We start from the raw sequence: 16,319 nt of genomic DNA, 5'->3' as shown, positions 1-16,319 counted from the left end.
TTGTCTGAGTTCAGCTTTAGGCAGCTGAGCTTCATCCATTCCGCAATGTCTTTCATTCCTTCCTGTAGGTTGATTTTGGCGGTGGTTGGGTCTTTGGTGAGGGAGAGTATCAGCTGGGTGTGGTCGGCGTAGGAGATGATGTTGATGTTGTGTTTGCATGCGATGTCGGCGAGGGGGCTCATGTAGATATTGAAGAGGGTTGGGCTGAGCGAGGAACCTTGGGGTACGCCGCAGATGATCTCGGTGGGTTCTGAGCGGAAGGGCGGGAGGTAGACTCTTTGGGTTCTGTCGGAGAGGAATGAGATGATCCAGTCAAGGGCCTGTCCTAGGATTCCAGTGGAGCGGAGGCGGGTTATTAGGGTGCGATGGCACACGTGTCGAAGGCAGCCGAGAGGTCCAGGAGGATGAGGGCGGTTGTTTCTCCGTTGTCCATCAGAGTTCTGATGTCGTCGGTGACTGCGATGAGGGCGGTTTCTGTGCTGTGGTTGGCCCGAATTCCTGATTGGGAAGGGTCGAGCAAGTTGTTAGCTTCAAGAAAATTGGTCAGCTGCTTGTTGACGGTCTTCTCGATGAACTTGGCCGGGAAGGGGAGAAGAGAGATGGGGCGGAAGTTCTTCTGGTCATTGGGGTCAGCCGTGGGTTTTTTCCGGGAGTGCGTTGACTTCTGCGTGTTTCCAGCTCTCGGGGAAGGTGGCAGATGAGAATGAGCTGTTGATGATGCTCCGGAGATAGGGGGCGATGATGGAGTCGGCTTTGTTGAAGATGTGATGGGGACACGGGTCCGAGGGGGAGCCGGAGTGGATGGTGTTCATGGTGATTCTGGTCTCCTCAGAGCTGATGGGGGTCCAGGCGTTGAGTGTAGTGGTGGGGGCTGTTGGTTCGGTGGTGGGCGGCGGGGACTGGGGTCCGAAGCTGTCGTGTAGGCCTGCGATCTTTCGGTGGAAGAACGTAGCGAGGGAGTTGCAGAGTTCTTGTGAGGGCGTGATGACGTTGGAGCTGGCGCTGGGGTTGGAGAGCTCTTTGATGATGTTGAAGAGTTCTTTGCTGTTGTGGGTGTTGTTGTCTAGTCGCTCTTTGAATGATGTCCTTTTGGTGGAACGGATCAGCTGGTGGTGTTCACAGGTGCCGATCTTGAGGGCTGACATGTTTTCTGTGGTGCGTTCTCTGCGCCAGGTTTTTTCAAGGGTACGGCAGGATTTCTTGGATTCTTTGAGGGGGTCCGTGAACCACGGGGGTTTCCTGATACTTGTCCCGCTTGGTGGCTTTTAAGTGGAGCGAGGTTTTCAGCAAAGTTGGTGATCCACTGTGTGAGGCTGAGGGTTGCGTTGTTGGCGTCAGTGGTGATGGCTGGTGGGTTTTGGTTCAGTGTTGAGAGGAGCTGCTCAGTGGAGATTTTGCTCCAGTGTCTGCGGGGGATTTGTTGTGTGCATTGGTGGTGGGTCTCCCGTTTGAAGGTGAAGAGGACGCATCTGTGGTCGGTCCAGTGTAGTTCAGAGGAGTGGCTGAAGGATATGTGGTTGCTGGCGGAGAAGATGGGGTCGAGCGTGTGGCCAGCGGTGTGGGTGTTCACCAGTTGCTTGAGTCCGAGTTTGGTGAGGTTGTCGAGCAGGGTGGCGATGTTGTTGTCGTTGTTTTTCTCCAGATGAAAGTTCAGGTCTCCGAGGAGGATGTAGTCTGGTGAGGCTAGGGCGTGCGGGCTGATGAAATCTGTGATGGTTTCGCTGAATTGGGCGCGTGGGCCCGGGGGCCTGTAGACGAGAGTTCCTCTGAGGGTGGTTCTGGGGTCGGTGTGGATCTGGAAGTGTACGTGTTCGGCGGCGAGGGGGGTGTCTTCGGTGGTGGTCGTGATGTTGATGGAGTTCCTGTAGATGATGGTGATTCCTCCACCGGTTTGGTTGATGCGGTCCTTCTGGGCGATCTTGTAGCCGTAGGGGATGGCTATGGCGAAGTCAGGAGCCGAGGAGAAGTTCATCCAGGTTTCTGTGATGAAGGCGACCTCTGGTGCTGTTGTGTCCAGGAGATCCCATAATTCGATGGCGTGCTTGTGGACGGAGCGTGTGTTGAGGAGGATGCACTTGAGGTGGTTGTTGGTGCGAGGGCAGGTGGGAGGTCTGCAGGCTCGGTGGAATGTGTATTTGCAGGCTTGACAGGTGAAGGGTCCATGAGTACGTTTAGGGCTGGCTTGGTAGCAGGTGGCTGTTCGTCCGGGGTTGAGGGCGTTGAGGGAGGCAGCGTTGTATCTTAGTCGGGTGTTTTGAGTGCAGTGGGGGCCAGGGGTTCTGGGGCTGGGCGCGGTCCAGGCGCGGACGGGCGCAGACGGGCTTGCCTTTGGCGCGCCTTCTCCACGCCAGCAGCGCGGCCGCACATCGGCCGCCATTAGAGGGAAGGGGGGGAGGAGGGGTCACCTGGGAGGTGGGAGGGAGGACAACGAATGGGAGCAGGGGCGGGGCTGCACGGGTGGCAGCGGCGGAAAAAGCAGGAAAAAGCGGGAAAGTGCACAGCAAGAGAAAAAGAGAAATGGCAGGAAACAGTGGAAAGCAAAGAGCAAAAGAGAAATGGCAAGAAACAGTGGAAAGCAAAGAGAAAAGGAGAAAAGGCAGGAAACAGTGGAAAGCAAAGAGCAAAAGAGAAAAGGCAAGAAACAGTCGAAGGTCAAAGAAAGAACCTGAAATACCTGAAATACCTGAACACCCTACCAAGGAGTGGCAGGGGCCTGGGCAGGTGGAGCTGCAGCGGCGGGGAAGCGACCTACCCGAGGGTCAAGGGTTGCTGTCTCTGCCGCGCAGTGGCCGCCATAAGAGGGAAGGGGGGGAGGAGGGGTCAGCTGGGTGGCGGGAGGCGGGAGGGAGGACAGCGAATGGGAGCGGGGGCGGGGCCGCACGGGTGGCTGCAGCGGGAAAAGCGGGAAAAGCAGGAAAAAGTGGGAAAAGCGGGAAAAAGCGGGAAAGCGCAAAGCAAGAGAAAAAGAAACAGTGGAAAGCAAAGAGCAAACGAGAAATGGCAGGAAACAGTGGAAAGCAAAGAGGAAAAGAGAAATGGCAGGAAACAGTGGAAAGCAAAGAGCAAAAGAGAAAAGGCAAGAAACAGTTGAAGGTCAAGAGAAGAACTTGAAATACCTGAAATACCTGAACACCCTAGCAAGGTGTGGAAGGGGCCTGGGCAGGCGGAGCTGCAGCGGCGGGTAAGCGACCTACCCGAGGTTAGTCCTCAATAGGATTCTGCCCACCCAACAGTGAAGTTGTAGCTCTACCAGGGAGTGCATCAAATTGAACATATCAACAGAAAAAAGGTCTAAAGGAATGGGATTGTACAAGAGTTATCCTGTGATTTTCAATATTTCATATCAGCATTTTTAGAGGTATTTTTAATAAAGTGCTACACATCACACTTGTCTCAGAAAAATTGGGGGTGAGATAGTAGCATAAACAGAGACAAATCTAAAACTGACATATCAGAAGTTGTGCCATTAAGATACAGAAATGATGGTAATGTTCTCATTTTCTCCTGAGAGATGAATTCTGACGGGTCTTCATGCGTAGAAAAGCCTGTACTGCAGAGGATTATAAAACGTGCACATGGGTGCATGTGGTAGTGAAGGGGCCCAACTGTGGTCCCCTGCAACTGCTTTCCACCAGCCTTTTCATGGCAGTAAAACCCCCATGAAAAGGCTAGCGGAGAACCAATTTGTAATCAGCAGGGTGGCGCTGAGTTCAGCGCCGCCCTGGCAGATTCCAACCTGCACATCTGTCAGCCCTTCTGGAACATTGTACCCTGTGGAGACGGTGGTTGTTTAGTGGTCCGACTACTAAACTCTTAACCCAGCGGTCAGACCAGCAAACCGGCAGTGGTCATGACCGCCACTGTGAGTCTGGCAGTCTACTGACCACCAGACTCGTAATGAGGCCCTAAAGTTTCATGCTTGTACTTATGTATATATCTTGACAGTCAGGTAAGAAATAGTTTTGGGGAATTGTGTCGTTTATGTGTGTTGTTTGTATGTCTTTCAATATGTTTACCTTATAACTTGTTTTGTTGTGGCTTTCTAAAATGTTCCAGCTTACAGTTTGAGTGCAGTGCTTATAGCCAAATAATCCTCAAGCATACTAAAAGAAATACGTGTATGCTTATTGATTCAATTCCCTTTATATAATAACTATCTATAGTTTAATCTATGGCTATTAGGAGTACTGTGTCATGCACAGGAATCCTTCCTTTACATTTTTTAAGTCTGAAACAAAGTTTCTCTGAAAAGCTTAAATAGAAGCAAAACATCATGATATCAGAAGATTATCGCCACAAAATTGAATGTGCTAACTATATAAATGAAAGAAAAAGATTGTACTGAAGGAGTACAATTTGGAAAGGTTCTCTGTTCCTTTGCTCTTTTGCTACCACAGTCTGCGGAAACACTGTACAGAAGGGAAAGGACTCATAATTGGAGAGGCAGGGAACAACCACGCCACCATGGAGCCCGAGCTGCATGTCTTCCCCATGCTCTTCTACGTGCTGCTCCACCACAAACATCAACAACAGCGAAGACGATGACGGTGAGTACAACCGCCTAGCACACAAGGGAGGGAGGAATGAAAAAGAGAGTGACACACACACGCAACACACACACACCTAGCCCCAACACCATACACACATACAGCTGTAGTACTAAAACATATTTACCCCGTACCTCAGGTGAATAATGCAAGGACAACAGGAATTTACTAAAGTGAGTGTAATAAGATCAACACAGTAGAAATAAGAAGTATGCAATGCAACAGATATATACAATTTTACAGTTCAAGGGACACTGCCCAATCCTCAGTGTGCGTGGGCCACAGGGCCACAGGCCAAAGTCCAAGGTTCCATTTCTTACCTGCATCATCACGGAGAGAACACTGCAGGGGAATTAGTTGGTAAATAGGCAGGCACCTCAGGGGGACGGGGGACAGGGGGCATCTCAGCCGGGAGATGAAACAAGACCACTGGTTCTGGAGGTGGCAACATGCCCTGTGCTTGGTCCTGGGGAGTACAAGGCCACAGTCTCCCAGGTGGGTGACTTGCCCACATGCCCTGGAAGGGGCAACATGCCCTGTGCTTGATCTGGAGAGTACAAGGCCACAGTCTCTCAAGTGGGTGACTTCTCTACTGGTTCTGGAGGGGTTAACAAGCCCTGTGCATGGTCCTGGGGAGTGCAAGGCCACAGTTTCTGGAGTGGGTGTCTCCCACACTGGTTCTGGAGGGGGCATCGTGCCCTGTGCTCTTGTCCGTGGGGAGGCTGGGGTTGGTGGGTGTATTACCCACTGTTTGTGGAGGGGACATTGTGCCTTATGCTCTTAGTCCTGGGGAGGCTGGGGTTAGTGGGTGTCTTACCCACTGGTTCTGAAGTGGGCATCGTGCCCTGTGCTCTTGATCCAGGGGAGTTCAAGGTCACAGTCTCTCAGGTGGGTGTCATACCCACTGAATTTGCAGGGGGCAGGCTGCACAGCAGCCCATGGAGGCAGGACCACATACCGTCCGCCGGTGCAGCTGCTGGTGGGGGGAGGCTCCAGCCCATCCTCTGCAGTCTCAGATGACTGCCCACTGGTGGTGGTGGTGCTGCTGCTGCTGGTGAGGGGAGGCTCTAGCCCATTCCCTGCAGCCTCGGATGGCTACACATCCATGGTTGGTGGTGTGGGATCCGTCATTGCCCCTTGCCCTTACTGCCTGCTGGTGCTGGCTTCTTGCTCTTCCTGGCAGCAGGAGGGTGAGGCTCCTTGGTCTTCCTGGAAGAAGCTAGGGCAGGCTCCTTGGTCTTCCTGGCAGCAGCTGGGGTACGCTCCTTGGTCTTCCTGGCAGCAGCTGGGGCAGGCTCTTTGCTCTTCCTGGTAGCAGCTCGGGCAGGCTCTTTGCTCTTCCTGGAAGCAGCTCGGGCAGGCTCCTTGCTCTTCCTGGCAGGAGCTGTGGCAGGCTCCTTATCCTTGAGGCTGCTGGTGCAGGCTCCTTCACCCTCAGGACATGTGCCCTAGTTCCTTTCCCACCACAAATGGGTGTGGTGACTAGCCAGAAGTGCAGGACAGGGGTGGGGGGGCAGGGAAGAGGTCAATGGTGGATAGGAAAAGCTTTTTAGGGAGATTGGGACGGGAAGAGGGTGAAGGTTTGGGAGTGGAGAAAGAGGGAGTGGTTGTAGGAGGTATCTGCTTGCTGATTTTGGGTGTAGGTGCATGGGCTGGATGATATTGTGAGGTAGATGGCTGTTGGGTGTCTGAGTGCTTGTGTTTGTGTACTTTAGGAGGGGGGACAGACACAGTGGGAGGGGACACAGGGGACGTGTGCATGGCTGTTGTGGAGGTGTCTGCCAGCGAAGTGTGTGTTCTGCTAGGTGTGGTGGTGATGCTGGTAGTGGGTGATGTTGTAGTGCATGCAGGTGTGAGTGTTGATGGTACTGGCAGGGAGGTGGAGGAGGAGGAGGAGGGGGAAGACAGTGGAAATTGTGGATGTTGGTATGTCTGCATCTGGATGGTGTTTGCGTGAGTACCTGTGGGATGATGTGTGGTGCTTGTGTTTGCCTGTGACACTCTTGGGTGTTGTCTTGTGTGCATCCTCATCTGCCTGGGTGCTTGGGATGGGTTGGGGTTGAGGGGAATGTGTTTGGGAAGAGGAAGTTGGAGGGGGGAGGGTGGAAACAGGGACAATGGCTGCCATAACAGAGGAAGTTGGAGCCTGGATCAGTCTCTGTTGGGCCGCCAAGCCAGTGTGAATGCCCTCCAGAAAGCATTAATCTGTTGCATCTGGGTTGCCAGCCCCTGGATGGCATTTACAATGGTTGACTGCCCTACAGAGATGGATCTCAGGAGGTCAATTGCCTCCTCACTCAGGGCAGCAGGGCTCACTGTGGCAGGGACTGAGGTGCCTCGGGCGAAGGAGATGCCCACCCTCCTGGGTGAGCAGGCACGGGCAACTCGATGAGGGGCTGCTGGGAGGGCAGTGCTGGAACACGGGTGGTGGCTGTACCTGTAGTTGGGGTGGTCACAGAGGTTCCACCACCACCAGGGAGCTTCCATCGGAGGAGGTATCTGTGTCAGAACTGTCCCCTCCAGTCTCTGATGTAGTGCTCCCCTCACCCTCCATTCCACTGGTGCCCTCAGCATTGGTGGACTCTGCCTCCTGGGTCCTGTGGGATGGAGCTCCCTCCGGCACCAGTGCCTCTGCTCCTCCACCAGAGGATGCTAATGCACATTAGGACAGGATTACAAAACAAAAAGGGTGGGGAAGAGACAAAGGATACACTTGGTCAGTGGCTGCACCAACACCACAGCTGGCATACACACCACTATCACCAGGTAACAGCCCTATGCACTATACAAAGCACTATCATTAAGAATGCTAGTCACCAGGGCATGGGAGGGACACCCTTCAGGACCCTTGCCACCAGGGGACCTACTCTGCAATGTCAGGCCTGGCCTAGGGGCACCCACTGACACACATCCCCCACCCAGATACTACCCTACAATGCATAAGCTGTGATGATGGGCACTGTACTCACTCCTTTATTGCTGCTGTGATGCCCTAAAGTGCCCATCAGCTCAGGATAGGCTACCACCAGTATGTGGGCCATCAGGGGGGTCAGGGTTCGATGGGCACCCCTTCCTCATTGGGAGGCCGTCCCCAGCTGGGCCTCCACCATCTTCCATACCCAGCATCTCAGGTCCTCCCACCGTTTCCGACAGTAGGTGCTCTGCCTGCCGTGGACCCCCCCAGGGTCCGCACCTCCTTGGCGATGGCACGCCATATACCCTTCTTTTGATGGCCGCTGACCTGCAAAGGGGATACACACAGGAAAATAGTATCAGCCAGACAGTCCTGCCTGTTACACTTATGGCCCACCATACCCCTTCACATCACCATTTACACACACATGGCCCAGCACACAGCCTGTACGCCACCCAGGGGGCATCCACCCACCCCCAGTTACATGAGGCCTTCACACACCACTCCATGCATTCATGCCACATGCATTGTGCCAACAGTGCCCTCACCTGTTGGTCTGGAGGCCCATGCAGCTGTCCGTACTGGGGTAGGACCCCATCCACCAGTCTCTCCAACTCTGCTTAAGTGAAGGCAGGGGCCCTTTCCCCATTCACACGGGCCATGGTAGGTTCCAGACAAAGGTCACAGCAGAACATGCAGTAGGTCCTCTCCTGTGGAAGGTCAGGTAGCAAGTGAGGAATGTGATAAAAAATGCCACTGACGTCCGTGGTGGTGCATACCGTCACTGCCGGCCTACATCACCATTGGCCACTGTACCCCATAGGGCCCAATGTTAACCAATGAGGAGGTGCACAGCGGTTCTCGACCGCCTCCCGCAACAGTGCAACACGTCAGCGGAATTACCTCATTTCCACCTGTCCCTCCACACAGCACAGACGGATGCCATTTCAGGGGGAGCAGGCCCAGGATAATTACTGCATCACTGTCTACATTTAGACATACAGGACAATACTCACCCCTTACAATTTGACAGCATGCATTGTACTGTTGTAGCCCCATTGTTCAGGTTATGACCGGCTCCTCACTCTTTTGTCCCATATATTGCTACCGCTGCAGATGAATAGGAGATGGAGAGATACCCCTATGTACAGACCCCTGGTGGACTTGGCAACAATGGAGGACAGGCACATAATAGTCACCTATAGACTTGACAGGGCCACAATCACAGAGCTGTGTGCCCAATTAGAGCCTGACCTGATATCTGCTATCCGTCACCCCACTGGGATCCCAGTTCTATCAGTGCTCCATTTCCAGGCAACTGGTTCTTTCCAAGTGACAGTAGGCTTGGCAGCAGGAATGTCACAGCCAATGTTCTTAATAGTGCTGACCAGAATGTTGTCTGCCCTGATTAAACACATGTGCAGCTACATTGTATTTCCCCAGGTGGAGGATTTGACCACAGTGAAGGCTGACTTATATGCATTGGGACATATCCCCAACAGAATTGGGGAAATTGATGGAACAGATATTGCATTTTTCCCCCGACAAAAAGAACAGGTGTACAGAAATAGTAAGAGTTTCCAATCAATGATTGTACAGATGGTGTGCTTGGTGGGACAGTACATCTCCCCTGTCAATGCTAAGTATCCTGGGTCAGTGCATGATGCCTTTATCCTGAGGAATAGCAGCATCCCAAATGTGATGGCCCAACTACAGAGGCAGAGGGTGTGGCTAATAGGTGAGCCCTGGTCCCCACCCGGTGTATGTTGGTGTATGGGTATGGTGTAGGCCATATGGAATAGTGTGTGGCTAAATGTTGTCCCTCAATATTTGCAGGTGGCTCTGGGTACCCCAACCTATCATGGCTTCTGACCCCTGTGAGGAATGCCAGGACAAGAATGTTATAATGAGGCACATGGGTGAACCAGAAGGATCATAGAAAGAACCTTTGGCCTCCTGAAGGCCAGGTTTTGGTGCCTCCATCTAACAGGTGGATCCCTGTGCTACTCACCCAAGAAGGTCTGCCAGATAATAGTGGCATGCTGCATGTTGCACAACCTTGCCCTGAGATACCATAAGCCTTTTCTGCAGGAGGAGGAGGGTGGTGATGACCGTGTGGCAGCAGTGGACCCTGTGGACAGTGAGGACGAGGAGGCAGAGAATGAGGATGAGGACTACAGAGCAGCAGTGATATGACAATATTTCCAATGACACATAGGTAAGAGAGTGTTATTTCAAATTTCATTGTCATTATTTTGAAATTCTTTGGTACTGGCATGCTGTTATTTCCTCTTCTATGCCCATTTACTGCACCCTGTGGCAATTCATTTTACAGATGTTGGTGCCTCACTATAGCTCCTGGTGTGATCATTGCAGCAAACTACAGGTCTTTCTTATGTGCTCATTTACTGTACAGTTGAATTACCTGTTTAAATGAATACATACTTGAAAAATGTGACATACTCCATACTTGTATTTTTTCCAAGAGGGGTTTATTGAAGTGCTAAGAAAAAGAGGGGCAAGTGCAATGGGATGGGGTGACGATGTAGGAAATTCTAGGGTATAGTTCCAGTCCGTAGCATAGGTGCATTGTCCATGGGGACATAGGAAGGGGAGCAATGGCAGGTCAAGGTGGACAGGGTGACAGAGTGGGACACAACAGTAACAATCAGGAGAGTCTAATTTCCTGGCGGGGTCTTGGCAATAGTCTCTGGCTTCTGTGTGGATCGCAGGGAACGTTTGCGGGGTGGTTCTCCTTCTGCAGGGGGAGGGGTGCAGGTGGCCTGTGAGTCCTGTGGCGGGGCCTTCTGGCCACTAGTGGCAGTGGAGATGGAAGACAGTTCAGATGACTGGCTAGTGGCAGGGACCCACTGGTGTGAGACTGCCTCCCTCATAATATTGGCCATGTCTGCCAGCACCCCTGCTATGGGGACCAGGGTGGTGCTGATGGCCTGCAAGTCCTCCCTGATCCCCTGGTACTGTCCCTCCTGCAGCCACCTGTTCTTCTGCACATTGTCCAGGATCTCGCCCATCGTGTCCTGGGAATATTGATATGCTCCCAGGATCTCGGTGAGTGCCTCCTGGAGAGTCGGTTCCCTGGGCCTGTCCTCCCCCTGGCGCACAGCACTCCTCCCAGTTTCCCTGTTGTCCTGTGCCTCTGTCCCCTGAACCGTGTGCCCACTGCAACTGACCCTGGGTCCCTGATTGTATTGGGGGCGAGGTGTGCCCTGGGGTCCCTGTAGAGGGGGACACACTGCTGATTGCCGTGTCCTGGGGACAGAGGTATTAGTACGCTGGGTGGGTGCTGTGGTGGTGTTTCCAGATGCGGAAGGCTCCGTGGTGGTGTGTGACTGGGCTTGGGTAACCGACTGTCCTGAGGTCCCTGATGGGCCAGGTTGGTCATCCAGGCCACCAGAGTTGCTGTCATCACTGTGGGCCTCTTCAGTTGGGGGACTGGATATTGCTGACACCTCCTCTCCAGTGACATTGGCTGGGATACCTGTGGGGATGTAAATGATGTGTTATTGTTTCTGTGTGTGACATATTGTGCATCGGTGAGTTGCCCTCTTTGGTTGTATTTGCCCTGGCAGCTTTAACTTGTGTAAGTTGGTATGTGGTGGGCTAGCTGATTCTCTCTAGTGTGCATGCTTTGGTGATAAGTGTCCATGCAGGGCTTAGAGGGGTGTCCATGCATTGGTACAGCATGCAGGGCTTGGCCTTTGAGACTAGCGCAATGTGATGGTGGAGTGTGTGGGATGGAGTGGAGTGATGGGAGTGAGGGTGAGGGTATGTGATGGCATGCAGGTAGGGGGGTGATAGTAGTAAAAAGTTGACTAACCAGAGCCCAGTATTCCTCCTACTCCGGCCAGGCCCTCAGGGTGCATGATTGCCAAGACTTGCTCCTCCCATGGTGTTAGTTGTTGGGGAGGAGGTGGCGGTCCACCGCCAGTCCTTTGTACAGCAAGTTGGTGTCTTGCTGCTATGGAACGTACCTTCCCCGTAGGTCGTTACACCTCTTCCTGATGTCGTCCAGAGTTCTTGGGTGCTGTCCCACAGCGTTGACCGTGTCCACGATTCTCCGCCATAACTCCATCTTCCTTGCAATGGATATCGGCTGCACCTGTGCTCCAAATAGCTGAGGCTCTACCCTGATGATTTCCTCCACCATGACCCTTAGCTCCTCCTCTGAGAATCGGGGGCGTCTTTGTGGTGCCATGGGTGTTGTGTTGGGTGTGTAGGTGAAGGTGTGTTGGGTAATGTGTTGGGGTGTGTGATGTGGGGTACGTGAGTGGTATAAAGGTGTAGGTAGTGTGTGGCGTTGGTCTTGTCTGTGGTCATGGTGTCTGTCTCGTGCCAATGGTTTGTAGTCATAAAGGGTTGTGCGTAATGTGGGTGTGTGTTTTAAAGTGGTGTGGGTGTGGTGTGTGTATGGGTGTCAGGTGTGCGTTGTTTGAATTGTCCAATGTGGTGTTGTTTTGTTTGTGTGTGTGTATTTTGAGCTTGGCGGTATGTACCACAAATGGTTTACCGCCGTTGAATGTCCGCCATGGTGATTCGCGGGTCATAATGTGATGTGCGTAGTTCTGTTGGCGTAATGGTGTGGGTTTTAAAACTGCCAGTTTATCACTGACCTTTAGTGTAGCAGAATTGTGTATGTGGCTGAATAGTGACGGATTAGTGTGTGTCATAATATGGTGAACGGATATCCGCTGCAGCATGTTGGCGGCAATCAGTATTAAGGAAAGTGGGATTTACTGCCAATATTATAATGAGGGCCTTAGTGTCTATGTGGTAATTCCCAACTGGGAATGGCCCTATCCCAGAAAAAATAGATAAAAGGTAACTGAGGAGATTCAAGAACAGAAATATAAATAATCCTGTGTATTGAAGTGTTTTTTCAAAGAAAAGAACAAAAAACAAACAAAAACTAAGGAGAGAATTGTTTTTTGAAGTTATTCCCAAAAATGTTTGTTGCTGTGCATTGGTACTTATTTTTATATTTCAGTGACAGTAGGTATAGTTAAGTTACAACACTCAACATGTGTTTTTCACCGTAGGACACAATATGCCTGGACTTTTTTAAGGCTTCCTTAAATTATGAGAATTATCAGGATCTGGTTACGTTCCTGTGCCAAATGGGGAACTGGAAAATCCCATCCATTGAGCCTATGAATACATGTTTTGACAAGCACCTTCTGGGTTTTCCAAGGAGGTCCACATGGTCTCTCTGCACTATGACCTGATATGAAGTTTGAGTAGCAAAGTGGCTGCTTAACAGATGTGTTGTACCTTGAGGCAACAATGTAGCTGCATATCTGATGCACTGTAATTCTTGGAACACCACAGCTTCCAGCCAAGACAAGTTGAAGATTTATGATCTTCTAAGTCCGAAGAAAACATTTTTGACTGATCCACCCAAATTTAATCGACTGTAGCCAACTACATAAAAGTACCTAAGTGTCAGTTTAACAGCACCCCACAGAGTAGCAGTCTCCATGCGTTTCTATGCTGAGCTTCCCTTGAGTACCGAAAACTGTTTGCCTCCTTCAGATGAGATAACCTGTTCAAGTGTTTAATGGTGGTGTTAAATACTGCTGCTGTAGCATGTTAGAAGTCAAGTTTGTTTTGATCAAGACATACAAAACTGAAAAGACATGGGACTTGGTGGTGCATGCTCCCACCGTTGCCTTTCAAACACTAAATGTTCCAACACTTATTGCAGGAGCACTGCAAGCTGTACCCTATAGGTGTGTGCATGTGTGCGTGCATACACACACACACGCACACACACACACAATCACACAGAACAAGCACAACACAGGCAGGTGTAGTGCAAGCTACCCTAGCACACATGGTACAGTTAGAGAATAACAAGCAGTGATGCAAGCTTTCCCTTAATCATATAGCAGGTACAGGAGTAATTACAGCAGTACAATCAATTTCCACACAGAAAACAGGTACAGCATATGCAACAGCAATGTAAACTTACTTCGTGGCCAAATGATGGCAGGCATAGCAAAAAGCCATGCCTAGTGCCAGGGTCTACTGTAGGGACCTACTGGCTACAACACAGCATGTTGAAAGGTGTGGAAGGACAGGGATTTTGTAAGTGTCCTTTTGTCCCTGACACTCTATACCAGAGAGAAGGTGGGAGCCAGGATTAACTCTAATGTCTGCCTGCCCCAACAATATCTATTGGAGAGAGGGTGGTCACAGAGAACTGGTCACAGCATTAGGGCATAAACAGATGCTATGGTGCCTAATCTCCCAGCCCTCTTCTATCATCTCTCAGAGCAACTTTGTAAGTCAGCCAACCCCATAGACTTTTTTATACGTTAGGAAATCTTTTTGGCAAACCTCAGTTACCCATAGACTTCTGTTAAGAGAAACTTATGGTTGCCATTGCAAATTATTTGGTGGCTCTCAATAACTCTTAGGTGTCTTTCACACTATTACATTATGTTTTTACAGACACTCAGCTCAGCTTACCTACTCACAGGCAGTCAATAAAGGCTCTCAGTAAATCCTAAAAGATCCCAAGGTAGCCCACAGGCACCATATGCTAGCCCTTACCTGCTATCAAATATCATTTGCAGTCCTAAGACACCTTCAGCTAAACCTCTCACAGTCCTCAGGAACCAACAATTACCCATCAAAAATCTTCATGTGACACTGATAATCATTCACCTTTAAATAGCATGCAGTTCCACTCGGTTGTTGCTCAAATCACCTGTTGTAAGCCTTTATTTTCTAGAGACACTCTCAATATTCCCATGGTCTTCCATATGTTGCTCGGACATCTCAATAGAATTTTAGCCAGTCTCTAGAGAACTTTACTTATCCCTTAGAATGCCCTTAGTTGTCGTTCATGTTCCCTAGGGTAACCCTCACTAACCCTCACTTGGTCTTTGGAAAGCCTCACTTACACTCACAGAACCATAATCAGCACTCATAGACCCGCAGCCCCGCTCTGCAATGAGATTCTTTGACATGAACAAACACCATGAAGTGCAGCTCAGCTGGAATCTGAGTACCTGATGCAATTATCAATACTGGTTTGCCTGTGAGATGTCCATGTTAACAGCGTTGATCCTCTGGAAAAATCAATTGGCTCTAAAATGGAGTGCTGCCAGTATTTGGACACAGACAGGGATAGGAGAGTGCTGCAGGCGGATCACGTCCCTGCTTCCAGACTGCAACCATGTCAAGTTAATCCTTTTCTTGTAAACACTCTGTTTGTCCCTTCCTAACCCCCTCCTTATGCCTCTCTTAACCCCACCCTGCTCCTGAACAACCCACTCAGATTCCATGGGAAGCATTCCATATTCTTTTCAGTCACTCCTTCTTTCCCTCACACATTTGTTTCAGAAACATGTGTATACATGTGGAGAGATCTCCACAACCAAGGTGAAGAATCTTACATCGAAAAGAAAGGAGCATTGGAGACAGAGACCTCTGCATGTGAGGTAATGATGGAGCAAGTGGGACCTGCAGCAGAAAAGTTGTGCTGTGTGGTGAGGTGGCTGAAGTTCACATGGGTGAGGCCAATGACACCTACTAGATGATGAAAGTGTAAAAAGGAGCACCATTCAGTTGACAGCTTTTGCCTTTCTGTCAGTGACAATCATCACAATCATCTGTTGGACTCTTCTGGCCACTAAGCCCTCTCCCTGCATCATTTGATGTCCTTTTTAGATTGCAGCCTACCTGTCTGGTTTGGTAAAGACTCTTGGGGACTTTCAGAAAGTTGACCTGGGAATTCATTCTGCTTGTTGATTACCATTGGCTTTGTTGGTTGTAACTCACATTTTCTGGCTTTCTATTTACTGACCTTTTTTGCTTTAGTCTCTCTAGGTTCAGTTTGTCTCTCCATTGCCTAAACTGTGTTTATTGTATTCTTCCACAAATGTGCTTCCTGTAAACAGGCCTTTAAATCTTCTTCTCACGTTTGCAGTGTATTTAAAGACAGAGGTCAAATGTCAGGCTCTCTCTTCCAGGGAGCTTGATGTATATTTTTCTTTCTCTGACTTCAATGTGAGAGAATGTATATGACGATATTGCTGAGCACCCATGTAAGGCTGGAAGGCATGTTCTTTTTTTAAGCACATAACAAATAAAAAAACAAGTATTGGCAAAGCCAATAGATCTCACCTTTGACACCTATAGGTTTTGACAGTGACATGCTGTTCAAAGTAGAAGGAAATGGAGTACACCAAGACACCCTCTTAAACTAAATGAAGCACAACCCACATTACACAATAGGACATAGTGAGATGACAAAAAAGTCCCAAAAATGTGTAAGCATTTCTCTTTTCAGACCAAATCTCATATCTCCTTTCCAAAATATTTTAGTAGACAAATCCTCTCTTCTTCCAGTCATCATTTTTCTGATTCTCCTCTAATTGTCTCTTAGGAATGGCATGGCGGCACAACATGAACTGTGAAACTGATTTGTAAGGAAAATCAAACAAACAAACTGCAAGGTTTATGATCATGTTAAACTTTATACTGTTATGCCATCTCCTAAGCTGTAATCTGTTCTGGCCCCACTTTACCCATTAACTTTATGTCTCATTTGTTATCTATGACTGCACTATAAAACATACCAGGTCCCCAAGTTGTGTGTGAATGTGTGCAACTCTCATTTTCAATATGGATGTTTAAAAACACAGTAAAAAGGCAGATGGGTGATGAAATTCTATTAAACCTGCTCGCCCCCTTCCAGACTGGAGATGCAAGCACAGTCCTAGGTTGAACGAGGAACAGTGGCTAGTCTAGTAGCATGAAAGCAAAAAGGTATTTTGTCAGTACCTCAAAATCCTCACCTTAGCATTTTTCTTCTCACGAGAAATGCAAGC

Source organism: Pleurodeles waltl, chromosome 4_1, assembly GCF_031143425.1.
Source record: "Pleurodeles waltl isolate 20211129_DDA chromosome 4_1, aPleWal1.hap1.20221129, whole genome shotgun sequence".
Taxonomy (NCBI): Eukaryota; Metazoa; Chordata; class Amphibia; order Caudata; family Salamandridae; genus Pleurodeles; species Pleurodeles waltl.
Note: the sequence above shows the minus strand (reverse complement) of the source record.